Source organism: Sciurus carolinensis, chromosome 5, assembly GCF_902686445.1.
Source record: "Sciurus carolinensis chromosome 5, mSciCar1.2, whole genome shotgun sequence".
Lineage (NCBI taxonomy): Eukaryota > Metazoa > Chordata > Mammalia > Rodentia > Sciuridae > Sciurus > Sciurus carolinensis.
This window is the reverse complement of record NC_062217.1, coordinates 136,891,621-136,919,526: the sequence shown is the minus strand read 5'-3', so window position 1 is coordinate 136,919,526 and position 27,906 is coordinate 136,891,621. Positions and strand designations below refer to the sequence as shown.

The window sequence follows — 27,906 nt, the reverse complement described above, 5'->3', positions numbered from 1 at the left end:
ATCTGTGTTTCTGCTTAATTGTCCCCTCCTCACTCAAAATCCTTTTTTTTTTTTTCTTTTCTGTGTCAAGACATTATTCCCTAATACAAATATTAAACCCTTTCAGGATCAGAGAGGCAAGACAAACTAGTGGGACATTAGCTGACACATTTATGTCTTATAATCCTCACCAGGGGCTTCAATATTAGATGTATAAGGAATGATTCTTGATTATTAAATATTTTCAAAAATAGGAAAGAATGTATTTCCAAAACACCATTCAACTTTGTATTGCAAAGTTCCTATTTTCTTCAAAGCCTGTTTGTTTAACTGTATTAAACATTAAAACAAACAAACAAACAAACCTCACAAATAATTAGAACCAGACTATGCTATATACAAATCTGGCACATCTGTGCTCAGGAGTTCTTAAGCATGCCAACAGTTAATGTAAAAGGTCTGGGTGTTATTCTCTCTCTTCTGGAGTAAGGACCAATAACCAAAAAAACAGGTGAAGTATATCAGTAATTGCACCAAGTTCTGGATGGAAACGTTTGGTCACCTCTCTGGGTGTATTATGGGTAATGGTTTCTGTACAAAATCTGAATGGAAATAAAATCAGTATAACATGGCAGTGAAGAGTTCAGGGTCTGGTATAGGGCAAACCTAGGTCTTTGTGTGGCTTAAATGAGAGAAACTCATGTTGAATATTTAATGGTATCATCATCTTTGTCACTTATAATGTGCATATTAATTTTGCATGCATTATTCCATCTATATGACCAACACCAAATTTTGCATGCATTATTCCATCTATATGACCCTCACATAAGCTAATAAAATCACTTACTTTTTATTGAGTCATGCAAATTTTTATTTCATCTTTATTACTAAGGAAAAAATGAAGCTCTGCAAAATTAAGAAACCTGCCCAAGTTCACACAACCAGTAAGTGACAGGTCTGTTGTTGACAAAGCCCAAATTTTACTCACTACTGCACACTAAAAAATTGGTAAGAAAGTAGTGAGATAAAAAACAGAAAGGACTGTGATTATATACTATTGCTTTTCAGTTAAAAACAACAACAAAACTCACCTCCTCTGTATTTGTATACCTGGCTTTGTGATGTTGGAGCTGAGATAATGCTAAAAAACGTGTCTCAGTAACCTGCTCCCTGACAGGTTATGCCAACTGAAGAACTAGAGAAAGCTGAAGGAGGTGAGAAGGACTTCTTTCCTTCTGATTTAGGCTGCTGTTCCCATCAGAGTCACCGGACCAACACCCTTCCCAACTGACAGCAGTGGTTAGCTGAGTTCCCAGCTTCCTTCCACACTCCCAAATCCAGGCACATAGCAGCCCTTCACACCCAGTCATTCCTATTTCTCAGGGTCTGAGTTCCAGCTCCACAACACCCTGCTCTGAGTCTTAGTGCCAGCAGTAGCTGGACCCAGAGCTCCCTCCATAGAGGATTGGGTCCCAGGTGAATGAGGACACACTCTTTCCAAGTTTCTGGGATCTGAAACCTAAACCTCTTGGGGTAGGTGGTAGTTACTTCCTACCATTACTATTTCTGTTTAATCCCAGTGTTCCCTTAGCTTTTCTAATTGTCTAACACCCATGTAATCAACTCCCTGTATCAAATTCTCTTGTTTGACCACTGTGGCTTCAGCTTTCCTGACTGGACCTTGACAAGCACAAATAGTTTCAGATAATAGATCTTAAAAGAAGTACACAGAGACATAGTCCAAAGCAAATCACCGGAGAAGTCCGGTTTTATTTTTAAAATGCACAACTTATATAGGGCCGGGAAGAGGCTGATTGGTTGGGGCATGAAGCGGGGAGTTGATTGGGAGAGCCTTGTTGCTGGGGGGCGGGGCAATGGTTGATTGGGTGAGTCGTGTTGCTGGGGGACTGGGCGGGGTGTCAAGTACCGATTGGGTGCAGGTTCATGCTGGCGGGAAGAAGTTATGAGGAGTAAAATCAGGAAGAGAAGCTGGGCTAGCGCCATGTTGGCACCTAAGGGGGGGGGGGTGACCTTATAGATCTGGTAGAATAAGACTGAACACACACACCATGAACAGACTTTCATATAGACTTGCTTCATCAAAGAGGAACCAGTAAGTATGTCTACTATCCTTACAAAGTGAGTTTTAATCCACAAAGTATATCAAAGGTATTTTGACTTTAGGAATTCCTCCAGATTCAGTACATTTCACTTATTTTCACCTCAAATAAGTTTAACCTATTCAAGTTAAAATGTAAGAAATTTGTTCAAGATTGGTTGGACTGTCTAAACTATGTGAACCAAGTCAAAGTGGAAAGAATACCAAAATTTGGCAATTAAAACAGATTTCTCTTTCTCTTAAGTAACACTACATTTAATCAAAGGCTTAATATGTCTCTGAAGTGTAAAAAAAAGAAAAAAAACTTAAATGCTAAATCAATTTTTAAGGGGAATATATCTAACTTCTGTAGGAATAAAAATCAACGTAGAACATTCAAAATAACAAAAAAACAAACCCATATTTCACTCAGGAAACCAAATCAAAGTATTTGGGTATTTATGCCCTCAACTTGAAGGAACAAGTTGGTACCACCTCCCCCTAGGAGGATCTAGAAATATGCAAGCGGTTCTTGTTGGGATAATGTCTAGGATATGACAGGACATACACTGACCAAGGCAATGGGCAGGGACAACCACTCGAAACAACTGCCTCAACCTAACATCAAAAGTGCCCTCCTTGTTGAGATATAATTCTTGACTGGTATGAAGTGACTATCATTATTTCACTATTCCCTAAAGTTTCTTTTGCAGTTTCAACTGTTCAAGTGGCAAGAGTTTCAGCCACTAAGAAGAAAAGTTATTTTTATCAAACTAATGTCTACAAACAATTTTACTTTTCTTTTGTTCTCACCTAACCACTTTAAAAAGGAATCATTCTTTTAGTGTTCAACAGTGCTTGCTTGTACAATGAAAATGTGATTTTTTTTAAAAAATCAATCATTTCTTTCCACTTTTTTCTACAACGTTATAAAAATTCAGAGTACATCCTTCCCCTAAGCTCTAAGAATAAAGGCTCTGTCCTAGGCTAAGCCAATATACATATTCTGCCTTCCATGCCACAAGGAAAAAAGTTCAGGGTTGAGCTAGTCTAATACAGTCTCAGAACTTTTGCTGGGCCTGAAGGGACAAAGTCACTCTTTCATATTGAATATGAATAAGGAAACAGCAGTCTCAGAAGCTGCTGGCAGCTAGGTTGGGACCAGAAGGGAAACCAGAAGGCAGTGCCAGGAAACTGAAAGAAGCTAGATCCTTGGAGACATGGATGAGCTGCTCAAGCAGTCTTGTGGTAAAGTCTGAATTACTTAGGGGTTCTTTAGCTAAGAGCCATTTTTTTTAGGTCTTATAGTCAGTTTTTCTGTGACAACCAAAAACATACAGCTGATATAAGGATCAAAGGAAAAGGCACATCTCAGTATTCTAGCTTAGATTAGCCTAAAACTAACAATACTGACTAAAGTAAAAAAACTGATAACACACATGTATAAGAAAGAGCAAATTATTTTAAAGATGACTCAAACAGCATAAAAAGCGACTTAAGCTAGCGCACGCCTGTAATCCAAGTGATACAGGAGGCCAAGGCATGAGGATTCCAAGTTTGAGACCAGCCTGGTGAGACCCTGTCTCAAATAAAAAATAGAAAGGGCTGGTTATATCACAGGTACAGAGTACCCCTGGGTTTAATACCTAGTACCAAAACAAAACAAAACAAAACAAAAAACACCCAAAAAAACCCCAAAAAAGTGACTTAACAATGTTATCAGCAGCTATATAAATGTTACTTTTGATATTTCTCATCTCAGTCCCCAAATTTGCTAAGACACGTCTTTCCCACCTCAGCTAATAGCTTCTAGTTCCCTAGGCCTAAACTCTCAGTCATTCTTGATCACTTCTTCCCATTTCTTTATACCCATATCCTATCTGTCATCAAATCCACTGGGTCTACCTTCAAAAGACATCCAGAACCCTAAATCTTCTCACTACCTCCACTGCTATCAGTGGTCCAAGCCACTAAGAGTCTTTGCTTGGGTTATTCAAACAGCCTCCTAACTGGCTTCCCAGTGTCTACCCTTGTACTATACCGAACATTCTCAACATACAGAGCAATTCTAATAAAAAAGCATAATAAAACCACGCCAACACCTCTGTTCGAAACCCTGCAAAAGTGCCTGACTCATTGAGTAAAAAATAAAGTCTACAAAGGTCCACAGGACTCCACTTGCTCCATTCCAACTGCAGTTGCCCACTAATTTCTTAAAAAAGGTCTACACAACCCCACTGTAGGACTAGTATATTTGCAGGATCCTCTGTCATTAATCCTCTATCCAGGACATCTGAAATAATCTGCTACCTTCCCTTTTCTGAGTTTACTCAGAATCTCTTTATGATTTACATTGTTCCCATCCACCCTGTTTAAACTATAAGATTATCCTCTTCGCTGGCACTCCTGTCCTCACTCCTTGTAATTTTTTCTTTTTCTTTAGCATCTGGCTGTAATCTGTAATCTAATATATCATTTACTCTTTGTTTACTACCTGCCACCTGCTCCAGAATGGAGGCTCCAGAAGGGCAAGGTTGTCTGTTTTATTCACTCTGGATCTGTAATACCTAGAACAGTGTTGGGCATACAATTGGTTCGAAGTAAATATTTGCTCAGGGAATGACTGAATAGGGCAGAAGGAATTAAAATGCTATGCTAATATTACAGAGATACAGCCACATCAATGTTCATAGCTGCTCAGTTCACAATAGCCAGATTGTGGAACCAACCTAGATGTCCTTCAATTGATGAATGGATAAAGAAACTGTGGTATATATGTACAATGGAATATTACTCAGCCATAAAGAATGATAAAATTATGGCATTTGCAGGCAAATGGATGAAATTGGAGAGTATCATGCTAAGTGAGATAAGCCAATCTCAAAAAACCAAAGGACGAATGATATCGCTAATAAGTGGATGATGACACATAATGGGGGGTGGAGGGGTTAGTGTTAGGGTTAGAGTTAGGGTTAGGGAGGGGGGCAAGAATAGAGGAAGGAAGGACTGTATAGAGGGAAAAGAGGGGTTGGGGGGGGAGGGAAAAAATAACAGAATGAATCAAACAACATTACCCTATGTAAATTTATGATTACACAAATGGTATGCCTTTATGCCATGTACAAACAGAGAAACAACATGTATCCCATTTGTTTACAATAAAAAAATTTTTTTTAAATTAATTTAAAAAAATGCTATGCTAATTCCTTTTATTTTATATGCAAACTAGACTTTACCAAAAGAGCGGGCAGAGGATAAACTATCTCATTTTCTTTTCTTTTTTTTTCATTTTCTTATCTTAACACAACCAGAATGATACAAAAACCATACCACTTCCTTTTGCTCACTTCCAGCCCTAACTTATGCTAAAATCCAGTGAGGAAAATCTTGCACTGTTTTCATGCATAGTATCAGATTTGAAATATAAATTTAAAAGTCTTAAGAAAGGCTTATACATATAAACATAATTTCCCCAAATCTACAATACTGCTTAAGGCAAACAATGGCTTGAGTTCTGTTTTCACAGTACAACACAGTTATACCAAGTTATATAATTGTGGTAATAATCAAGGGCAAAAAGAAAATACAGACTGTTCTTTGGTACAAACTGTGTGGTTTGACAAAGGGAATGTCAAAGCACTATTTAAATTCAACTGCAACCTTCCAGGAAGCAGATATAAGGAAAGGTTCAAAGGTAATACATTTATGTAAACTGTAAATTTCCAACAGCCCTGAACAAGAGCGCAGGGTGTTAAAATTATATCTTTAACAATTCTTTCCTGACAGACATGATCCACAAAACTAAGGAAACTAAAACCTCACAAACATGCAGCTAAAAAAGAACACCATCAAGATTACAAATTCCTGCTGTATAAATGTGAAGCCCATGAGTTTTTCTCCTTGTGGATGAAACATCTATATTTTGTCTTCTTTACTGTGTTTTAGCATAACTGGTCAGGTTAAAATGTGCTAGTTTAGGGTATTTTTCACTTAGAAGTTCTGTGGCATGGAATGGGCTTCACATTTTGTAAATTTTTAAAAATATTTTTATTTGTAGATGGACACAATACCTCTGCTTTGTTATTTAGTTTTTTATGTGGTGCTGGGGATAGAGCCCAGTGCCTCACCTATTATAGGCAATCGCTCTACCACTGAGCCACAACCCCAGCCCCTGGCCTTCACATTTACTTGTACTGTTTATCTTTTGGTATATTTAAGCTCAGGTACCTTTTTGATTTTTTTTTTTTCTGAGATAATTAAACATTCATGAACTTGTCTTTTTATTTTAAAGAAAGGACTATAAATAGCATATAATAACAATGCTTAACATATTTTTAAACTTTCTAAAGATGTATGAAAATACTGTTCTATATGTAAAATGCTATTTTTCATACAACATGAGGTATTTCTAAAGTAGACATGAGTAGTTCTTTGTAATTTATTTCCAATGTTATATACTGTTCCATCATACCATTTCACGACTGTTCTTGTCCATTCTCCTGTTGATGGACATATTAGCTTATTTCTAACATGCTGGCATTATAAGCAATTTGTAATTGGTGGGTTTGGCACAGATAAATCTGTAGAAGAGATTCCCAGAAGTGGAATTCTGGGTCTAATGATAGTTTTGGTGGGTATTTTGATAACTACTACTACTTTTTCTTCTTTTTTTTTTTTGGCACTGGTATTGAACCCAGGCACTCCAGGCTATTATTTCACTTTTTTATTATACCTTTTTGTACTTTTCAAATACAAAACACTGATGTAAGCAAAATTTTAACATACTCCTGATGAACACGAGATAAACTTTAACAAATGGAAAGATGTACTATATTATGTATAGAATGTCTTGATTTCAGGTATCAGTTGCTCCTAAGTTAATTATAAACTCAATTTTAACATCTAAGGAAGTTCCCTTCTGTTCTGAGGATTCCAAGTTCTAAAAAATCTTTTCTATATCTTAAGTTATAGCCACTTTACATTCCCATTATCTACACTTTTTTTCCCGACCAATCTTTCAAAGAAATTTATTAGCTTTTTCAAATAAAAAAAACAGCTTTGACTTGTTAATCCCTTCCACTGTACATTGTTTAAAATTTCATTAATTTCAAACCCAAATTTATCACTTATTAGCTGGAAGCTTGGATCAGTTTCTATCCTCTGTAAAATGGGTATAGTAACAATCTACCTCAAATGACTGTTAAGATTAAATGAGATAATCCTTATTAAGAACATGGAACTGTGCCTGGTACACAGCAAGAGCTCTGTAAATTCTCATTTTTATCTTCATCGCCTCTTATTTTACTTTGCTTGAATTTGTTCTACTGTTCTTTCTCTAAATTAGATTAGTGTAATAATATTTAATTCTTTTAAATACAAAGATATGAAGATTTAGAGTATCACAAAGGTTTTATTTAATGTGTTATAATTTTCTTTACTGTTTAGTTCTAGGTGTTTTGTGACCTGCACTATTGTTTTAATTTTGACCTTTGGGATTTACAAATGTGTGTTTGTGTGTAGATTTGTATAATCATTTCTAACTTAAGTGTGCTTTTGTCTGAAAACATGATTGATAATTATGTGAAATGGACTAGAACTATGCTATACAACCCAGTACACAGTTACTTTTATAAAATACTCCCTGTGTGCTTGAAGAGAATACATCTTCAAAGAGTTAGGAGGTATATTTTGAACTAACTTTTAAAACCCAATGACCTGTCATTCTCTTGGCTCAAAATCCTCATTTCACAGGATGGAGTTATAGCAAACCCAAGAAGAATTTTTATGACTTGACCTCTGCCAAACCTTTCAACACTATCCACCAACTCCTCCACAGCCTAATAGTACTCCAGTAATGCTAGGTTAAATCCTCTTGATCAGCATTCTCTTTAGGGTTTCCATTCCTTAGCATATCCTTTATGCTCTCCCTTTGTTCCCCATCATGTTAACAACAACTCATTCTTCAGGAAATGATCTGTGAATAATCTTTTGCAAGCAATCCTTGATGCCTACTCATTGGGTTGAGTGAAGCGTTTCATTTACACTTCTAGTGTACCCAGAAATGCACTACAGCAGTTTCACAGATTTGGGGCCAATATTTACCCAGAAACTTTACTGGAACTAGGGATATAGCTCAGAGTTAAAGAGCTTACCTAGCATATTTGATTCCCAACATGGCAAAAATACACTACAAACAAAAAAGGCAATTTACTGATTACTTGGTTATGCGCCACGCACAAATTATTCTAGTGACAGACACAGTTCCTCCTCTTATAAAGCTTAGGCAGGCAAATTTTCTACTTATTTTAACAGCACTGTATTCTCCACCATCTAGGATATTACCAAGGAAAACAATAAATGTTCAACAAATGAAAGGAATTTTTAAAATGCCTTATTAAGGAAAATGTAATTGGTGAACTAAATCAACTATAAAATCACATAATCATTCATAATTCTTTATAAGTATACTGATATCTAAAAGTACATCTCCAAATCTGAAAGTTATAGCTAGCCACTGACCCAACAATCTCTATCCAAGTGCTAGTTGAAGAACTTTGCTCATATCACCATCCTTCTGTAATTTCTAGATGTCAGAGAAAAGAACTTTGATCTACATCATAAAACATAAAATGGGGAACATCAGTATACTTAAAAGTCCTAATCCTAAAATATTTCTGCCTTCTTATTTTTATCACCTTTCATTTTTCATTATTTCATTATCTTAGTATTTTCCACTATCATGAATAATTAAGCTATAAGTTTACTAGCTTTTTCTTTTAATACTGTTTTTGATACTGTGAAGGAAGAATATAAAGTCATATTCACAATTATATCTCTCTCACACCCACTACTTTAGTTTTAAAAAGTAGGCTTCTGTTCCCTGCACATTTAATATAAGGGCTATATATTTTAACAATTATGGCCTTAAAAAAGAAAATCTTAAGCTAAATTAAAGGAGTAGTGCTAAAAACCAGTAAAGGTTAAAATGGGTATAAGCATACAATTTGGTGGATTCCATGTTGCTAGTAAAAGCTTGGTTCACTAAAAAGAATTAATGTGAGCTTGCCAGAAATGCAGACCCTCAGATTATACACTGAATCTGAACTTGTTTTGTATAAATTCCCCAGGTGGTTTACTACTTGATTCATTGGCTATCTTGACAAACAGATGTTAAAATTAACTTAAGGTATAGAATTTACTGGTATATGCAAAAGCTCTATGACTAGTAAAAAAGCACGGGCTGGAATTCAACCCCAAAGCTATGGAAAAATAAGATTAACTCTAGATGTGATCAGGAAAGCCTTCATGAAGGTGCTGATATCTAAATTCACACTTGATAATGGGCAGATTCCAATGTACGAGAATGTGAGCGAGGCATTCCAGATTGGGAAATCAGAAGAAAAAGCATACAGATGGAAAAGCATGGCCAAGATAAAGAACAGAGTGAGATCAGTAAGACTGAAAAACATCATAGTAAATAGTTTTATGTTTATCTTATCAATCATGATTTTCTTAAAAGAACACAGGGGTAAAAAAAAATTATTGAGAATAGGTAGGAATTGAGTCCTGAAGATCCTCAAGTGCTAGAGTAAAATAGTCCCAACTTTATTCAATAGACAATGAAAAATCATTGCAATTTTTAAGCAAAAAAGCAAGCTCACTATGGTTTAGGAAGATCACTGTTGAAGCACTACACAAGTGAGGGGGTGAAGCAGAGAATCTGAAATATAATTAGAATAGTTCAAGAAAGAAGTAATCCAGCCTGCCTGAAAGGCAATGGGAACACAGAAAACTATTACAGAGGTACAACTAACAGGATTTAGCAACTTCTAGAGCTGAAAAGAGATGGACATGTCACTAGTGGTTGTCAGATTTAGATCTTAGGTTGTTGGAGAGATTACAGACCATTAGGAGGATCAGGTGAAAGAAGCTTTCGAAAAAACACAAACAAGTCCAAATCAGGGTGGAACAATGATCAAATGTGGTCCTACTGTTCTAAATCTTTAGATATAATAGAACAATGTTAAAATAAAGGGATGTTCTATTGTATCTTAAAGTAATAATAGTAATAATAATAATAATAATAATAAAGGGACGTATGTGTTACAGAGCTGGAGAACAAGAATGGATAGCAAAGGAAGAAGAAAAATTAACATGTTAATTTCAAAAATTATTAAATATGTAACAAAAAATAGAGCTAATTTATAAAACCAAATAAATGCTGGTAATACATATCTCTAGAAAAGTTTTATCATATGAAAATAAAGATACAAATAAACAGTTATTAAGTGAAAGAAGGCCTATCAATACTATACTAATAATTATTAATATTCAATAATAAGAAATAATAGGTAATACTTAAAAGCTCTATGTACTAGGAACTATTCTATAGCATATCTTTAGAAATGCTAATTCATTTAATCTTCACACTCAATTTAAGAGGCAGATATTCTCATTACACATGATTTTTCTCCCCTGTGGTACTGGGGATTGAACCTAGAGGCACTCTACCATGAAGCTACATCCCCAGTCCTTTATATTTTTTGGTCTAAATTGCCCTGATTGACCTAGAACTTGTGATCTTCTTGCCTCAGTCTCCTAAATTGCCAGGTTTACAAGTGTGTGCTAACACACCCAGTCTCATTATGCATAATTTTATTTTACTTTTGGACTGGGGGATCTAACCCAGGGACACTTTACCACTGAGCTACATCCCCATCCCTTTTTATTTTGAGACAGAGTTTCACTAAGTTGCTTAGGACCTCACTCAATTGCTGGGACTGGCATGGAACTTGCGATTCTCCTGCCTCAGTCTCCTGAGCTGCTGGGATTACAGGAGTGCACCCCTGCACCCAGCTCATTATGCATAATTTAATTTATTTATTTATTCTTTTTTTTTTTTTTTTTTTTGCGGTTCGGGGATTGAACCCAGGGTCTTGTGCTTACAAGGCAAGCACGCTACCAACTGAGCTATATCCCCAGCACCATTATGCATAATTTTAAAATCTGAAAATCAAGAATCCACTGCAGGATTTTCTAGAAATGTATTAAATGTCAAAATTAAAAAGATGCAGAATACATAAAAAGATCAATAACCTGATTATAAACCTGCAGTCAATAAGATGGAAATGGGATAGAAGAGAGGGTAGTAGGTAAAGAAACAGGGCAGAAGATAGTGAAAGATATTTATAATTTGGTATATTGTTTAATTTTTATATGCTAATTTATCCATTTTCACTTATGTAATCTTCTAAAAATTAAAAACTGTTTCTGAGATACCTAAATTGTAGATTACCTTACACATAGTTTAAACTATAAATGGCAGCACAGAAAGAAATTATGTGGCAAGAGTATAAAGTTATAAGTTGAAATATCACTATGGAATATGAAAAGATGCTGTAGTTAGGATGAGGGTGGCACTATTGAGAGGTGGTAAAACTTTAAGTAGGCCCTTTGGGGAGATTCTCAGGTCTATGGGGGCATGTCCTAGAAAGAGATTGTGGGACTTAAGTTTCTTCCTCTTTGCTTCTGGTTCATAAGGTGAGCAGTTAGTCCTGCCAAATATTCCTACTATGATGTGCTACTTCTTAGAGATCCAAAACAATGGGGCAGACTGATTTTGAACTGGACCTTCAGAACTGTGAACCAAAATAAATCTTTTCTCTTTTTAAGTTAATTATCTCCTATATTTTGAGATAATAATGGGAAGATGGCTAACACATATGCTGCTCGAAGCTTGGGACATGCTGCTCTTCCTGCTGTATCTTATGCAGATATAAATTCACAAACAACTTGAGTCTAAAAGCAACCAAACTGGAGAGAAATCAAATAAGTATATCAGTATATCAGAAGCATATTCACCAAACTTTAAGAAAAACTAAAATGGTATCTTAAAAACTTTAAAGTTATAAGGAGGCAGTCTGAATGGAAGAGAGTGGGAATAAAATTTTCTCTATTCCCCTTTCTGGAGAAAGCACAATAACTAAAGAGTCAAGATGATGTTTCTGAGAGTGAGAGTTCCACCTTTCTCCACAGGAATAAGTGTGCAGGTAAATTTTCATGGGCCTAAGGAGAAATCAATAGTAAAGACATACTCATCTTTCTACAAACCTGGGGATACACTGCTTTGCTGCATTCAGGCGACTACATCTAACAGAAGACCTAGAGGCAACCCTCAGAGACTACACTGCTGAAGAATCCTGCATGTGGGAGTGCCTGGAAACACTGAGTACTTGTCCTAGAGCTTCTAGAAATGGGTAAGTTTGTTGGCTCCTTTGTTGTCAGTCCACAGGACAAAGAACCCTGACTTCCAATGTGTACTGGAAAAAAGGTATATATAGCCAGAACTAAATAAGTACAAAGGGAGCCCCAAAACCCTAGGAATGAGCATAAAATTCATATAACTCCTTTAAAGGGAACTCAGTAACCAGCAAGAAGAGTCAGCTTAAGACTAGAACTACCTAAGTAGAAGTAACAGAAAACATCAGGTGACTCAAAGGTTGTTTGTTTTGATTAGGAGAGGAGAAAAGGCGCTCAGCAAATCAAACTCCTGAGCAAACTGCCCCAATGTTCAGGCCAAACAGATTCAAAGGCACTAGAGGCTCAGTAGGGGTTGCTATATAGGTTTTCTGGCCAATCCCTATGGAAGAGTTGCAGCACAACCTCTAGATTTTCTGAAGGAAAAAAAAAGCCTTTATAAAAGTTTAGCTCTTGACATGGTGATGGGCCTCATAAAGAACACAAATAAAAACATCATGAGCCACCAAGTTACAAGGCCAGTTTCAGCAGCAATCACTGTATGGTAGATACAATATATTTGGAATAAGGCCTAGGCAGATCCACAGGGCACTAGTAAACTCCAAGAGGGGGCCAGAACTTCATATTACCTATTTCTACCAGACTTAAGTTATGCTTATACTAGTAACTTAATAGTAAGTTCCAGTAAGCAATAATGAAAAAGAAAAACCTGGGACAGATACAAGTCAAAATATGGATTGCTACTATTCAACAACCTACTCATAAGGCTCTGAAAGACAATGAGGAGGGAATGAGAACTGTAAAGGGAGAAGAAATACACAGGCTCCTGGGTAGTGGAGAATCGTTTGGCTTATTAGGGGGAATGTAAGTTCAAATACAAAAATAAGAAACAAGATCTTAGAGAAAATCCATGTTGAATGGCCCTGCAGGTGTCAGCTCAAGATGCCACCACCACAAAGCCAGTTACAGAAGAGCAGTTAACTATATTACAACCACAGACAGATGACTCATCTACATGATATGTCTATAAGAATATGTTCACGGTAGCGCACACCTGTAATCCAGCTACTTGGGAGGCTAAAGCAGAAGGACTGTACAGTTTGAGGTCAGACTCCACAAGTTAGTGAGAATCACTAGAACTGTAGAACAGTGGTAGAACATTTGCCTAGCACGTGCAAAGTCCTGGGTTTAATCTACAGTACTGAAATAAAACAATCAACAACACAACAAAACAAAACCCAGCAAACAAATTAGAGTGCTGTCCTATGGCAGAAGGATACAGCTCAATTGGTAGAATGCTTACCTTGCATGCACAAGGCCCTGGGTTCTAATCCCCAGCACCACAAAAAAAAAAAAAAAAAAAAAAAAAAGAGAGAGAGAGAGAGAGAGAGAAAACTGAAGCAACGGACAACAACAAAGGAGAAGGCTGGACTGGTGGTTTGGGAGGCTGAGGATCACAAGTTCAAAGCTGGCCTCAGCAACTTAGTGAGGCCCTGTCTCAAAATAAGAAATTAAAGGGCTGGGGATGTGGCTCAGTGGTTGAGTACAATTCCCTGTACAAAAAAAAAAAAGGAAATTAAAATAAATCATCTGAGGAGCTATATAGAGAACAAAGTAAGCTGCCTGAATGAACTGAAGGTATGAATGACTCAAGTTTCTGAACCATACATCAAAACAGAGAAAGGACAAAGCACTGTCACTATATCGCAAGTGAAAAAGTGAATAGAAGGTTATCAAAACAGACATGTGTCTATTGAAATCTTTTTCTTCCCCCCTGGTACTGGGGACTGAACCCAGGGGCGCCTAACCACTGAGATACATCCCCAGCCCTTTTTATTTTTTTTAATATGAGAAAGGGTCTTGCCAAGTTGCTTAGGACCTCACTAAGTTGCTGAGACTGGTTTTGAACTTGCAGTCATCCTGCCTCAGTCTCTCAAGTCACTGGGATTTCAGGCATGCACCACCATACCCAACTCAAAATCTTTAAAAATTCATCTGGGGCTGGGGAGATAGCTCAGTTGGTAGAGTGCTTGCCTTGCAAGCACAAGACCCTGGGTTTGATTCCCAGTACGGCAAAATAAATAAATAAATAAGTAAAAATTCATCTGTGTAAAACTAAAATCATTTTGAATGCTACCAGCAGTACATTGAATGCTTTGGGAAACACTATTAAGACTACAAAGATAAGAGTGCTAGATTGGGTTGACTGACTGATAGGTTAATACAGATAGGAAAGCCCTGCAATATTTCCAGTGTAACGTCATATAAGACCCTAAACCTGGATGGTGATCAGGAATTTGAAAGGAGGTGATAAAAATATTCATGATATGCTATGGGGATAAACTAACAGGAGTTGATCTCTGAATAGGGGTAGGATGCAAAAGATGAGGAATCAGATATAGCACTGAGACTTTTCTTGAGTGACAAAGACATCCACTAATAGTAGGGGAAACATTTGAGACCAGGCTGTCCTTGAAACTGAGATCCTCCTGCCTCCGCCTCTACAGTAGCTGGAATTACAGGTGTGCTCCATCACATCCAGCTCTAAAAGAATCTTCAAAACAATGAACTGGTTCCCTCCAAATATTTTAGGATGATTTCTTTCCTATTTCTGGCATTACTACAGTTCCTACTTCTTTAAACTAAATTCTATTTCCAAAGATCTATCGTTCTAAGATAAAAATCTTAACTGTCAAATGTGTTAAAATTTCAAAATAATATAAACATTCATTTTTAATAGTCTTCCATTTGAACTGTGCTTTCCAGAGGGAAAATATAAAATCCTGGAGGAAGAAATAATGCTTACTTTCTATAATTAGAGTTAAGAAAGTGGTATTGGTAAGTATTTTTCACTCCTGAGAAAGTTTGTAAGAGATGGAAAATGAATAAGAATTACTTATGAACTCATAAAGAAGGTGATTCAAGAAACTAAAGAAGCTAACACAAAGTTGTGGTGTTACAAAGAAACTAAAGAAGTTCAAATAAAATAGCAGTGGTGACAGAAGAAAGGAGACATGTTAAGAAAGGAGAATTTTCATATTACTCTACTATTTTCTTAAAAATCTTTTCCTTACCTTGAAGATGTGGCTATAAAATTGTACTTCCAATTCTCTTCAAATAGCTTTGACCTATGCTTCCATCTCATGAATTCCAAAACAGTATTAAGCTGATGCATATTTTCATAAATCTGGGAGGGAAAAAAGAAATTTAAGATAGAAAAAACTTTTATTTGTCAGAATAATACATGTAAAAGCAATATTAAAAATATTTCATGTGTAAAATAACACATTTTCAAAGTAAAGATAATGAAAAGTTCCCAGTATTTAGAAACTCATCACTTTATCATTTTCCCAAACCCAGACCAAAGAAGCATATAAAGTTAGTTCTGCAGGGAAAAAGTATATCACCTATAAAATTTCCATGTTAAAGTTTTGAGAAACAAAAATCTCATCAATTTGAAAGAACAAGAACTGCTAGAAATAGCACTGAAACTTACAATTTGACAATATTCATATTCTTAGAAATCCATTGGATTAGATGAAGGGGAACAAAGGGAAAGAAGGAGGGAGGGGAATAGGAAGAACAGTGAATTACTTGGACATAACTTTCCCAGCCTTGTATTTGAATACACAACCAGGGTAACTCTGCTCATGTACCACAAGAATAGTATCCTAAATAGAATAAGTTATACTTTATGCATGTATAATTTGCCAAACTACTTTCTACTGTCACATATAACTAAAAAGAACAAATTTTTAAAAATACACTTGGTTGCAATAAACAGTCAAACCTACCAATGGAGTCTTACTGAATATAAGGGTAAACTCGTGGAGCATAGTGGTTCTTGCCTGTAATCCCAGCAGCTCAGGAGGCTGAGACAGAAGGATTGGGAGTTCAAAGCCAGTCTCAGCAACTTAAGAGAGGTCCTAAGCAACTCAGTGAGACCTGTCTCTAAATAAAAATACAAAAAAGGGCTGGGGATGTGGCTCAGTGGTTGTGTGCTCCAGGGTTCTATCCCTGGTACCAATAATAATAATAATAATAATAATAAAACAACAACAACAAAAATAACCACAACTTCTAGCTAAATGGCATTAAAGTATCATTACAGTAAAATAAATATCAATTAAGTAACTATTACAATTTTAAAAATTCATATTCTTGCATAGGCAAAAACATATTTGACCACCTAGTACTTCTTTTGCCCCTTTTTATCAAGTTTCATTAACCAGTTTTAATTTCATTTAATTTCTACCTAGAATATTAGGATTTATGGGGGTGAAGAATTAATTGCACTGATAGGTCCAATCCCATGGGCTGGATTTAAACTTTGTTAATACTGTCATTAGGACCCTACAGTTTCAAGGAATAATCATTCTAAAAGAAGATGTCAGAAATTTTAATTTACTTTAAAGGCCTTTGTCTTCAAGACCATTTAGAAGTATCACTTGTGTCACACTGAGGTTTAGTAGTCTAGGCAATAATGACTAAATTCATGTAAACCAGAGCAACCTGAAACGGTCTGGCATATCAGATAGCAATCTTTGTTAAAAAAAGACTCTCTACTCAGCAGACAGGCTGCCATACAACTATGCTAAATCTTTCATGACAATCACTAAGAAAAATGCAGGATGGCAGGATTGGAGACTTCATGGTTTTGTTTTATTTTCTGAGACATTCATAATCTTTTAAGAATTTCCCTTACACTAGTGAAAAAATAATTACATTATGTTTCCACTTTAGAAATGGCATAAAAATTTTCCTCCAAAGCCATTCTTTGCCAACTACACCATTCCTCCCTAAGGGTGTATACATCAAAAGAGAGAAAGTAATCACTGTATTAAACAAAGCTCAGATTAATCAATTTGCATAAAACCAAAGACAGTCCACCAAGATGGTCTTATTCTAATTTTATCAGATATTTCCAATGGATCAAATGATAAATATCATGTAAACTACTTACCAACCATGATTACAACACTAATTATTATAATATTGTTTCCTTGGCTTAAAAAACAATGCAACAGCTTTAGGCTAAATCTAAAGTTGATCTTTTTTTTTTTTTTTTTAAAAGGAAAAATAAAGAACCAAAAGAAAACCAACCCTAAGCCTCACTAAGGAAAATCAAGTAAGGTTTGACTTCATTATTCAGAGCTAAACAAAACAAAGGAAAAATGTGCTTCACAGTACAGGTCTGAAAATAATTTCTTACATACTAGAAATTGTATGAATAAAGTGAAGATTAGAACCTTTGCAATACAGTACTATAGTTTGGTAAGCACAAATCTATAAATATGCACACATATAAGCAGGAACAAGATTTACGTACGCAAAATGTTCTGACAACGTCAACCACTTGACTTACAAGGCAATTTACAACAATTTGAGCACTATAAACTTGTATCCAACAACCACAGGGATGCCAGTCAAAACCAAACACCAAGTAAGTATTTTTATGCCAGAGATTTTGTTTAAAATTTTCAAGCATGTTAACTGTAGAACGCACATTAAAGAGAAGGTAATTCTTTTAAAAATATATCAGTTTCTTAATGACTTTGTTTTTGTGGTGCTGGGGATAGAACCCAGGTGGGCCTTAATCGACTGAGCTATCTCTCCAGCCCTCCTAATGACTTTGGATAAATGAAAATCAAACCTAACCATACTCATGTTTTATAATTCAGAGCTAACATTAAAATTTATTCATTTATTATTTGCAAACAAATGTGGGCAGTTCACTGTATTCCCACATTTTCCTTTACAAAATACACTTTCTTGCCATCAAGATGTACACATTTCTCTTGGTTGTTTTTTCGAGGTTTTTTTGTTTTGTTTTGGTACTCGGGACTGAACTGAGGCACTTTACCACTGAGTTACATCCTCAGCCCTTCTTATTTTTATTCTGAGATAGGGTCTCACTAAGTTGCTCAGGGCTTACTAAATTGCTAGCGCTGGCCTCGAACTTGTGATCCTCTTGCCTCAGCCTCCGAAGTTGTGGGATTATAGGTGTGTGCCACCATGCCACACTTTTCTCTTGGTTTTCAAAATTATAAAATGGTTAAATCTTAAGCCATCAAGGTACTTTAAGATCACTAGGGGGTGCAGGTATAACTAGCTCAGTGGCAGAACATTTGCCTACTGTGAAGCTCTGGAGTTCAATTCCCAACCAACCACACACACACACACACACACACACACACACACACACACACACGTACAGAAGCCAGAACCCACCAAGAACAAACATGGGTATAATAGTTATTATCTTTGACTCAAAGGTGTCAGAATGTCACCCATTACTTAATAGAAAAGAATACAGCATAAGTATGCTTTGGATAAATATACTCAGTCAAAACTGAAGCTTAGGATAACTTTTTGAGTTTGTACTAGTTATCAAAATACAGAATTTTTAGCATTCAGAATAATCAGGGATATTAGGCTGCACATTTTTTCTAACACTCCCAATTCCCTCATTCCTAACTTCATTTCTTCTCTCTTCTCAATACCCATAAAAAGTACCCCATCTACTGTGTAAACATGGCCTTCTGTATAAACACTATAACTACATTCAATTAACCATTTTTTTTTAAAATTCAGAACCAAATTACAAAATCATCTTTATTTTACAAACATTTCAGTTGGGATCTTAACCAAAAGATAGTAATGTTAAAGTCTTTAGTATGTTAACTAGAACACTCAATCATTGTGTTGTCGAAAAATGTAACATGGTTTTTGCTTTAAGTACCTCAAATGAACAACAGCAACTTAGGTTCAGTTCATTCACTTGTAACCAAATAACACAGATAGGGAGAATCAACTCATGAACAAGATGTAAAATACAAACTTTAGGGCATAATTCTTCTGTTTAAGCTATTTTCATATCAAACAATGTTTCTTTTCTTATAGATTCATTTCTGTATCCTAAAATCTAGCACAGTTAATGACATAAAATAGGATTTCAGCAAACATTAGCTGATTTGAAGTACCTAATAGCAGTCACTCAATAAGAAACTGAATTATATAGAAAATCTAACCTATCAGAAATACAGAAGAGACAAAACAGAAAAGCATCTTCCAGAAGAGATTTTTTTTGGTGGTGCTGGGGATTGAACCCAGGCCTTGTGCAAGCTAGGCAAGCACCCTACCAACTGAGTTATATTCCCAACCCCCAGAGAAAGATTCTTGGGTTACAATGCTCTAGCCCAATTCTGGTCAGCAAGAGGAAGAGAGTTCATTTGTTTCCTAAGGAGCTTATGGGAAAGGTTTTCCTGGATGAAGCAAAGAGCCCCATGAGCTGAGTGTGGTGGTTCATGCCAATACTCCAGTGAGTTGGAAGAAGGATCACAAATTTGAGACCAGCCTGAGCAACTGAGCAAGAAGACCTTTTCTCGAAACCAAACAAAAAGAATTGGGATGAAGCTTAGAGTAGAATGCTCCAGGGTCTGATCCCCAATACTGACCTCCACCCTGCCAAACCAGATGAAAACACACACACACATCCTTTTATCGCAATTCTGGGTAGAAATGTGTCAGCCAATTGTGGCATTCACTGTATGATCATGAGAAGAGACTAAGAGGACACACTCCAACTCTGGCAGCAGCATTCTTTCCATAAGATGAAAAAAATCTGGATCACTGGCAATATTATGTCTTGCCTAAATACCTAGAGCCATCTTAACTTGGATCTTTGTATTATATTAAACCCTCTTATTGATTAAGCCAATTTCAGTTGCTCAAAGTAACCAAAAAGATAAAGTGATTTAAGAATAGACACATTGGGCTGGGGAAATAGCTCAGGTAATAGTGATTGCCTCGCATGCACTAAGGCCCTGGGTTCAATCCCCAGGACTGAAAAAAAAAAAAAAAAAAAAAGAACAGACACATCATTTTTTATTATGAATTCAATTATTACAATACAATAACTCCCCTAAATTCTGATTTCAGCTCAGATTCATCTTTTGAATGTATTTCCAAACTACTAAAAAATTCAAATATCTGTTCCAGTGGCACACCAAGAAACAGGATCAATATAAAAGCCAAAATCTACCAATACAAAAACTATTCACACACCCATATTCACTCTTTTGGCTAATGGCAGTACTACCTACCCAACTGTCAAAGTTTAAAATCTTGGGATCACTAAGTTCCACTTCCCGCTGCCACACTGATTATATTTAGAAAACTGCTAAATGCTGCCCATTCTAATACTAAGAGATCTTTAGAATCCATCTCCCCAACTCTAAATACATGCTCTAGTGTGTAGACTCATGTTTTTCTTGGAGCCCACCTTCATTCTTACCTCTATTCATTGTACCTGTTGTTTTCAAAATACAACTGTGCTTCATTGAAAAAAAATGGTCATAATTCATTATGAAAACACAAAGTAAAAGCACAAGGAGATACTACCAGTCAACATAATGTCTGTATAATCAGAAAAAGAGTTAAAACCAAGTGTTAGGACACAGAGAAACTGAGACCCTCACACACTGCTGAAAGTAACATAAAATAATACAGTGACTTTGAGGAACAGTTTGCCAATTTCCTGAAGTTAAATAAAACAGAAACTTACCATATGATCCAAAATTTTCTCTGTGGGAACCTATCCAAGAAAAGTGAAAATGTGTCCACATAAAGACTTAGTTACAAATGTTCATAAGTAGCCATTATTCATAAAAACCCCAAACTGGCAACAAGCTAAATATTCATCACCTATTGAACAGATAAACCTTGTGGCATAACCACAGAACAGAGCACCACAAGGGAATAAAAAGAAATGGAATTCTGACACATATAACAAAATGAATAAACTTCAAAAACAGTAACTTTGGTCGGGTGGTGTCGCATGCCTGTAATCCAAGCAGCAGGAGGATTCCAAGTTCAAAGCCAGTCTCAGCAAGTTAGTCTAAAAATAAGAAGGGCTGGGGATGTGGCTCAGGAGGTAAGTGCCTCTGGGTTCAATACCTAAGTGAAAGAAGTCAGATGCAAAAGTCACTTTTGTACAAGTCAACATACATGAAATCTTTAGAAAGGGCAAATTTAGACACAAGAAGCAAAGCAATGGTTGCATAAGCCAACAGGTAATGGAAGTAAGTGGAAATATTCACAATTCTAACCATTTAATTTAAAATATATATATATAAGTGTACTTAACTTTTTTCCCCAATGATTTCCAGTAGGTATGAATTGAAATTCATCCCTACCCACCCCCAGGGCTGGTGATCAAACCCTAGGGCCTCATGCATGCTAAGCAAGCACTTTACCACTGAGCTACACCCCTAGCCTGAAATAAAAATTCTTTAGGAGGACATTTATGGACTACTATAATCAGATTGCTATAATCTGCTTTCAGTATACTTATCCTACCTTGTCTTCTATAATTCTTCCCCAAAAGTCTCCTGCTGGCCATATTAAACTATTTGCTATTTCCTAAGAGGCCAGGCTATATAATGCTTTTCCTTTTCTTCACACTTGGAATTGAAATTCAAAAATCAAAATGTACTTATGTTTATCTTCTGCCAAATGAACTTCCACTTTTCCTCACAAAGACCCATCTCAAATATCTCCTGTTAAATTTTCTCTACTCCCTTACATAGTTATTTATTCCATAGAATTCTAGTAAGTAATAAATTGTGCTTACGTTAAAAGTGCAATCATTTACATGTATCTTCTTTACAAAGAAAATCCCAATACAACAGCAATAGCATAAGTCAATAATAAATGACACTGACAAGTGCAAAAGTATGTAAAATGAACTCTGCATCAAAAAGACCCTGTTTAAGAATCTTTATTGTCACATGAGAAAAACAGGAAGTCACCCAATGTCACCTTAATGTTTATCAGTATGGGATCAATTAAATAGCCACAATGAACACTAAACATTTAATAAAAGAATGAGATATATTGTATACATTTTATGAATATGGAAAGATATTCCCAATGCCTTAAATTTTTTAAAAAAATCATACAGTAAGTCAACCTTCAGTGTTTAAAAAAAGGAAATGACTATATATGTATTGGAGTATGTCTGTGCATGTATAGTATACATCACACATGAGGAAATTAAGGCTGATATAAATGCAGCTCTTCTGGTACAGACAAAAAGTGCAAGTCATCTGTCCATTAACTGATAAATGGGTAAATAACATGATCTACCCATGGAATGGAATATTGTTCAGTCATAAGAATAAATGAAGTCATAAAAGAATTGACTCATGATACAACATGAACCTTGAAAATATGCTGAATGACAGTCACAAAGAAAAATGAAATTATGTCATTTGCAGGAAAATGGATAGAACTAGAGATCACTATGTTAAGTGAAATAAGCCAAACTCAGAAGGTCAAAGGTCATGTGTTTTCTCTCATATATGGAAGCTAGAAAGGAAAAAGGAAAAGAAAATGGTGTGGGGTGGGGATATCAGGAAAATCAAAGGGAAATCAAAGCAAAGTGGGAACCAGGAAGTGCTGGAGAGTCATTTGGCCAAATTATACTGTTATATTGTATGCATATGTGAATATGTAACAACAAATCCCATCATTACATAAAACCACAATGCATCAAGAGAAAAAAAGGTCATTAAAAATATGCTGAATGAAAAAACAGATGCAAAGGGCCACACACTGCAGAATTCCACTTAAATGAAATATCCAAAAAAAGGCAATCCCAAAAAACAAAAAGTAGATCAATGGTCATCTGGAGTTAAAGGTTGGGAGTAGAAATGGAGAATGACACTAAAAGCATGATTCACAAAAGAAAAATGATAAATTAATCAAAATTAAAAACTTTTGCTCTACAATTGATCCTGTTAAGAAGGTACAGACTTAGAGAACATATATGCCTCACAACTTAGCAGTAAGAAGAAAACTTCAACTAGAAAATGGGCAAAAAATATGAAGAGACATTTCACCAAAGAGGATACAGGAATGGCAAAAAGCACAGGGAAGAGATGGCCAAGGTCACTGCTCATCCGAAAATGCAAATTAAGCCTATGCTGAGATCATAACTACACACCTACTGAGATAGGTAAAATAAAAAACAGTGACATACCAACTACCGGCAAGAAAGGGAAGGAAATGGATTTCTCATACATGATAAGTATGTATATAAAGTGACAGTCACTTTAGAAAACAGTTTGGCGGTTTTTGGTGTGTATGTATATATATATACATACACACACATTAACATGTAACCCACCAATTGCACTTTTAGACACTCAAATTCTTTAACACCTGATGTTTCCTCTTAACAGTTTTCCATCTACTAAGCCCCAACATGCTCACTGGCTCTAAGTTTCCAATTGCCTATACTATATTTAGAGTTGAGTGCAACCTCTTTCTCTCAAACTGCACAACTGCTGCAGTGGTCGCTATATCTACTTACTGAAATGGTACTGAATAAAGTCTTCCTTCAATAAAATTTACCAAATGTTTCAAAGGTTGAGCTTGTACTCAACTCCAAATATTCAGTAGTTCATCTGCTAACATTCTGCCTCACTGGCTTTCTTTCTTCTTGTTTTCTTGCTCTCATCATTAAATCATACACACTTTTCTGTTCTGAGACATATGAAGGTAAGCTATAAATACTTAAACCCTGAACATTTCAGCAGGTGTATCCTAAAACAAGGTTGTATCCCTCAATTTGCTAACTGTATTTCATGATTACTATTATTTTAAGTTAAATTTTTTTAAATAAATTTTATGTAGATGATGTATATTTTCTGTTACATTACAATGGGAAATGAAAATGTAAATATAAATCTTTTCATCTTTTCTTCATTTTGTAATAGCTTAATATCTGTTTTGAGATATGAGGTATTGCTGTTAATTTGGGATACAGTGTCCTTAAATTTCAACATAGAATTTTGTGGTACTTTTAATTTTTTTAAAATTACACTATGTTCTGAAAATGTAAAAAGTGGTATAATAGACATCTATCTTATACCCAGATTTTTTAAATGTTACCATTCAACTATATGTGCTTCAGATTAAAATAGAACTTTTAACCTAAAATCCATTCTATATGAGTATATAAAATACAGATGTACATTTTAAGTAACAGTACTAAAAATGAATAATTCTGTCCCAATCTTCTAAGTAAGAAATGTATTAGTAGCTTTGACTCCCTCCATGTCTCATGCCAGTTACTTCTTCCTTTCCAAAGGTAACTACCATTCTAAATTTGGCATTATTCCCTTACTTTTCTTTACATTTTTATTTTCCTTTTAATTATATTTACATTTTTAATTATATTTATTTTTTTATTTTCCTTTTAATATATATTTAAAAATTCTTTCTACTTTGGAGCTTTATATGAATAGTTACACTATATATGTGTATTTTTCTTTCACTTTTTTTCATTCAACATTACAATTTCGACATTTTATTCATGTTAGAAAATAAACTGCCAAATATGGTGAAAGATACAGGAATGGATCCATCAATGTTTCTATCAATTTATAAGTAAAATTTTTTTAAAATAAGTAGTTTATTATTTTCTAATTATAATCAAATTATAATTTTATACAGGGTTTTTTTTGTGTGTGGTATTAGGGATTAAACCCAGAGGAACTCTGCCACGGAGTTATATACCAGCCCCAACCCACCCCCTTTATTCTTTTTTTTTTTTTTTAATTTGAGACAGTGCCTCTATGTTGCTAAGGGTGGCCTTGAACTTGCAATCCTTCTGCCTCAGTCTCCCAAACTGCTGGGATTACATGTGTGCACCACCTTGTCTGGCTACAGAGGAATTAATAAACAATGCTGGTGTGACAGAAGTTATTAAAATCAAAACATGATGGACCAATAAGGAAGTCCCAAACAGTTTTCCTTGAATAGTAAATTTTAATTTCTTTTCTGGAAATTGTGAATTATAAGTTATATATATGAAAAATTAAATTGCATTTAAAAGGTCCAAGACTGTTTTAGCAACAGAGCATCATAAGCAATCTAAGGGCAAGGACTTCTTGGCAATGCAATTATACTACATATAACTTATAAAGAATACATTTACTTTCTAAAGACACATACCTTGAGATTCTGTTTTCAATATTTGTTCAGAGCTGGGCATGGTGGTCCATGCATGTAATCCCAGCTACTCAGGAGGATTTTAAGTCTAAAGCCAGCCTGGGCAACTTAACCAGACCCTGTCTCAAAAATAAAATAAAAGGACTGGGGGCATAGCTCAATGGTACAATACTTGGCCTTAGCATGTGTGAGGCCCTGGGTTCAATTCCCAATACCACAAAAAAAAAAAAAAAAAAATTGATTGCCAAGCTGCAATAATAAAGGTAGAATAAATTCCTTCACATGGATATATTTTCCTAAAAATCTAATTACATTCATGAAAAATGGATAAACATCGATCAGATTATCTTAAGGATGTACTGGTTATGTCAGACTGCAATTCAACTAATCTGTCATAATATTTGACTTAATTATTATTTACTAAAAACTTAAAATTACCTTCATTAAAAATCCAATTGCCACCCTTCCTAATGTACATACATAAATACGACCAAACTAAGGACATTCTAAAAATTACAGAAACGAAATCAGTTGAAAAATCTATCACTTGTACAAGAATATGCAAACTAATCATTTTTAATAGGAGGCCAACATTCTAGAGATACTTCCTCCAAAGATCAGATGAGGGACAGTGTTGCTACCTGTCCATAGGTGGTAAACACTTGGGGAAGAAAGTGTTAGTTAGGAAGCCTTCATTTACCTTCTCATCTCTATGTGATGAGAGGGAGGTAGTTAATTACTGTCCTGTGCTGGTTTCAAATTGGTGAGTCACATGCCTAAGGGAGGGGCCTGTACACAGGATGAGCATCAACTAGGACAATCTAGGAAAATTTCAAAAGGAAGCAATGGGTCTGAAGAGTTTCAGACAATTAGAAGCAATGTTCCCAAGAAAATGCACATAACCCAACAGCCTAAAGACTACCCACCTTCTTACAAACATATACCACAAACCTCTGGGACTAAGTTTGGGAGACTGCATACGTTTGATTTTCAGAGAACAACTACTATCAACAAGACAAGAAAGATTGAAAGAAAAATGGTTATATACACATATACACCTCATTTGCTAATACTTCCAGGGGTACTGTAGTGAATTTTAAAACAAATAATTTAAGACATTAAGTTTCCTATCTCATGCAGCATTTAATTAACATGTCAAGTGGAAAATACACTAAAACTGAAATAGTACCAAATTATAACACAAATGCTGTCACACTACTACACATAACAATTATGTGACTCCACAGGTAGAAAGATCACTGGGGCTGAGTCCAGAGAAGTAATGTAAGGTAGCCTTCCAAGGACTGGCAGGATTTGATAGCATTCAAGGAAGGAATAGTTCAGGTTTAAATGAACATTCCAAGAGGCCCAAGAAGTATGCCCTGTGACTACTACTAGCCCTGGCCCCACCCAGAGTTCTCATTTTAGGCTGATAGAGCAGAATCATTGATGTATAATCTGTTCCAGATGGAAAACAAAACCACCCTGAAGTCCATGCCCAAAGTAGACATCACCACTCACTTTAGTTCTTCCAAGCAAGCACTAAAGACCTCACAGTCCTTCCTGATATAGAACCTCCAGCAGCCAAAACATGAAGATGCCTAAAAATCCACGAACTGTTCTTTTAGGAAAGAGACAGTAATGATAAAAGCACAGGGATAAGAGCACAGGCTCTGTACCCAGACTGAGAGCCGAAGTTAGAATCCCGGCTCTACTACTTAACTGTTGTAATCCTTTGATCAAGTTGTTTAACATCCCTCTGTATCCAATCTGTAAAATGGGAATGATAACTGAACATATCTGAAATGTGAGGATCAAAGGAGTTAATAAAGGTATAGCATTTAGAATAGTGCCAGGCAAACAGTAAGCACTTTTTTAGAGTAAACTACTAATACTGTTATCAGAAAACATTCAGAAACACTGACAGAAACACCACTCAGTGTTTAATAACAATGCACAATGGCATCAAACACTTGCTAGATGATTTAAGAACAGAAGTATTGCGCCAATAATACCTTTATTGAGCTCTGTTTATTGAATACTATGTGTCAATTATGTGATACATTTTTCTATACACTTATTATCTTGTTTAACCCTCAAAGTAAGTCTATGGGGCAAGCACTACTACTAATTCCATACTACAGATAAGAAAACAGGCTCAGAATGGTTAAGTAACTCACCCAAAATCACACAGATACTGTGGTAGACCTGGGATTCAAACCTATCAGTCAGACTCCAGACACTGCACTTTTAATCCAAATGTCATACTTTCCCTTCCCCAATCCTGTACCAACTACCTATAATATAAAGTACTGAAAATAGAAAGTATTATTTAAAAATAAAAAAGTTATAGAGGAGTGATAGTAAAAGGGTATAAGGTTTCATTTTGAGGTGATTAAATGTTCCAACGTGACTGTTTTGATGGTTGTACCTATCTATGAATATACCAAAATCCACTGAAGGGTGTCCTTTAAATGGGTCAATCATGTTAAACAAATTATCTCAATAAAGTTGTCTTTAAAAATCCTACCCTCAAAAAAACAAAAACA

The 27,906-nt window shown here is 35.5% G+C and overlaps 1 protein-coding gene across 1 annotated transcript in view; it reads right to left on the bottom strand.

The window, feature by feature from the left end:
* The window catches only part of Bmpr1a (bone morphogenetic protein receptor type 1A), a 131,849-nt gene that overhangs the window by 48,772 nt on the left and 55,171 nt on the right, over positions 1-27,906 (bottom strand). The window contains 1 exon segment of the mRNA XM_047552912.1: positions 15,412-15,524. The gene's annotated coding sequence lies outside the window, so the exon portion shown is untranslated.